The sequence below is a fragment of the Rhagoletis pomonella genome, unplaced genomic scaffold (assembly GCF_013731165.1).
Source record: "Rhagoletis pomonella isolate Grant_MI unplaced genomic scaffold, Rhpom_1.0 Rhpom_scaffold_03471, whole genome shotgun sequence".
In the NCBI taxonomy this organism is placed as follows: domain Eukaryota; kingdom Metazoa; phylum Arthropoda; class Insecta; order Diptera; family Tephritidae; genus Rhagoletis; species Rhagoletis pomonella.
Genome location: NW_023462023.1, coordinates 3,356 through 6,992, shown reverse-complemented (window position 1 = coordinate 6,992; position 3,637 = coordinate 3,356).

Here is a 3,637-nt window from a genome sequence, read left to right as displayed (position 1 = left end):
TGTGCCTGAGCGGTTCAGTTCTGCGGCTCGTATTATCTTCTCCAACAGTGGAACCACATTTATCTGGCATCATGGTACATTAATTATAGGTATTGTCTTCCCAGAGAGTTTTGCTTCACATCGAAATTCGTGCTCCCTTATTTTCATTTTGACGCAGTTCAATGTTGATTATTTTACTTTTATTTGGCTTAGTTGTTTGTTTTCGCTCAATTTAATTTTTATAATTTTTCAAAACAAAAGAAAAAACCTTTGAAACTAAGTGAGCCATACAAATTCTGAATTTATTTACAAAAAAAGCTATCAAAAACGCTCTAGAAGTTCACCACTCGAATCGAAAATTGAGAGCTTAAAGTTAACAGAGCTGAGCAAGAAATAACATTGTGTGAAGTCGTATGAATGTTAAGTATTTTGGTTTGATTTTTATTTATCGATTGATTTAATAAAAAAAAGATTAAAATTGGTTGTATTTTTTTAGTTACATATATGAAAACTCTTGTTCGAAAATATGTGCCAGTGTTTGTTTTCATAATTGTGCATCGCAAAACGTATGTATGTGAAAATGATGCAGGCATATGAAATTGGCAAACTCATTGATGATTTGCCGTCGGCATTTGGGTCGAAAAAAATCGACTTTTACTTTTTTTACCGATTTCGATGGTAGATGCTACGCTATTTTCAATGCAACGAATCCCAGTTTTCTAGCTGCCTTAGTTTTTTCACAAACTCACTTTAAAGATGGACGCATTAACAAAAAAAATGTACAAATGCAATGCACTTGTAAACTTCAAAGTTGTTTTTGAGTTTTACTGCAATACTCGTAGATATTATTTGAAAATAATAGTTCTGGAGTCAAATGCAAATCCATTTCCCAGGAATGCGCATATGGATGCTTATAATACACACAGATGTGATCAACTAATTTGCAACGAAATTCAAAATGATATTGTTTGCAAATTATGTTTATTTATTTATTTTTAATAATTTCCTTCAAAATATAATTCAATCTATAACAGAAACCACAATAATAAAAGTTTAAAAGCTTGCACAAATTGCAAAAGAACGAATCAAACTTCAAGAAATTGTCGTCAAAATTTCAAAATTTTTAATTAGAATATTTAGAAAATTTTCGGGTATACAGCAGTTTAAAGGCAGTGTCACACGATTGGGTATTTGCCAAAATTTGGTGTAAATCGTATCCCAATTGTTTGAACACCCAAAGTATTTTACACTATTCCAATCACGAATTAATTTATTGAAATTTTTCAATGGAACATCGCTGTATTGTACCAATCTTTTGACTATAAAAATAATTGTACCATTTTTTTACCAATAGCCCAATATAAATATTTACAAATGTACCAATCGAGTGACACTGCCTTAAACATTTATGCAATTTAAAAAAAAAAATCTACAAATTTTCGTTAAAATTTCGAGTTTTTTAATTAAATTCTGAGTATGCAGTTTTGTAGCCCATTGAATTCTAGTAGAAAAACTACACGTTTCAAATGGATAAAAATGTCGATTGATTTTTTAGAATTTTTAAAAGTTCGAAATTTGTACGAAAGTTTGTTTAATTTTTTTTTAATATTCCACAAATGAGTAGTCCACTTGCAAACAGCGTTACGTGATTTTATAATAGTGAGCCATAAATTAAAAAAACGTCTACAACAACAAGTAACATCCAAATTGTATATTTCTCTTTATTATCTGAAAATTTGGATAAACAAGAGCCTAATAACATTAAAAAACAAAATCGCAGTGTGGTAGTTTTTGCAAATTTGATATATAAAAATTGAATATAGCGAGTTTTGAAACAGTAACTTTTACATAGCTATCTTTTTTTAGCTTTTCGCGTTCCCTCTTCCATGAAGATTGGTTTGCTTCTTTTTTACGACGCCTTCCACTAGGCACCGAAACTACCACGTTTTCTTGCAGTTTTCTAAGTTCATCAGAAGAAGGAGACTTTTGAAAGTGTATAAATAAGTATTATAGCGACTTTTGCAATAGTAGTTAACATTTGTTGCAGCCAAGATACGCACCCGCCTCTGTGCAGCAAAAAATGTGCGCCCAAATATGCAAGGAACGCTGCAATCACAACAGACAGCCAGCTCTTTCGCTACTCGACTCTCACACCTGCTCTCAGAGAGCACTCTTCAACAAACCGACATATGCGTGCAGTGGAACCACATTTCCCGCTCATTAAGTACTGCCGCCGAAGAAGTAGTCGGATTTCAGCGAGCCCGAAAGAACAACTGGTATGATGAGGAGTGTCAGGAAGCTGCAGAGAAAAAATATGCTGCCTACACGGCCAAGCTGCGATCGGGAGCAACGCGCGCTATGTGGGACCGCTATAGGGATATGAAGAGGGAAGCGAGACGTATTTGCCGCAATGAGAATAGAGGTCGAAATACGTGAGTTCGAAGAGCTTGAAATGCTGGCCGACAGGAAGAATACCCGAAAATTCTACCAGAGGGTTAGGCGACTTACGGAAGGTTTCAAGACCAGGGCGTAAGAACAACAATGGCGTCCTACTAACCGATGTCCAGAGCGTACTTAAGTTATGGAGGGAAAACCTTTCCGCCTTACTAAATGGTAGCAGCACGGAAAGTTGTGGAGAAGAAGAACCCGAGCCCGCAGTCGATGATGACGGAGTCGACGTTCCACCGCCTGACTATGACGAGGTACGTATAGCAATAACGCGGCTGAAAAACAACAAAGCTGTTGGAGCTGACAGCCTGCCAGATGAGCTATTCAAGTACGGCGGCGAGGAGTTGATAAGGTGCATGCATCAACTCTTGTGCAGAATATGGTCAGATGAACGCATGCCCGACGACTGGAATTTAAGTGTGCTCTGCCCAATCCACAAGAAAGGTGACCCCGCCATTCGCGCCAACTATCGCGGCATCATTCTAAGCATAGGTTACAAGGTCTTATCGAGCGTATTGTATGAAGGACTGAAGCCCACCGTCAATGAACTGATTGGGCCTTATAAGTGTGGCTTTAAACTTGGAAAATCCACCATAGACCAGGTATTCACAATACGTCAAATCTTGGAAAAGACCCGCGAGAAAAGGATCGACACTGACAACCTATTTGTCGACTTTAAAACCGCTTTTGACAGCACTAAAAGGAGTTGCCTATACGCCGCTATGTCTGAATTTGGCATACCCTCAAAACTCATACGGCTGTGTAAAATGACGTTGAGCAATACCACCAGCTCTGTCAGAATTGGGAAAGACCTCTCCGAGCCGGTCGTCACCAAACGGGGTTTTAGACAGGGCGACTCCCTTTCATGTGACTTCTTTAATCTGATGTTGTAGAAGATAATAAGAGCTGCAGAACTCAACAGCTCAGGAACCATTTACTACAAGAGCGTGCAATTGCTGGCTTATGCCGATGACATCGATATCATCGGTATTAAAAACCGCGAAGTCTGTTCTGCATTTTCCAAGTTGGATAAGGGAGCAAAGCGTATGGGTCTGGTGGTAAATGAGGACAAGACGAAGTATCTCCTGTCATCAAACAAACAGTCAGCACATTCACGCCTTGGCGCCCACGTCACTGTTGACAGTTACAATTTCGAGAAAGTAGAGAATTTCGTTTACTTGGGAACCAGCATTAACACCGATAATAATGT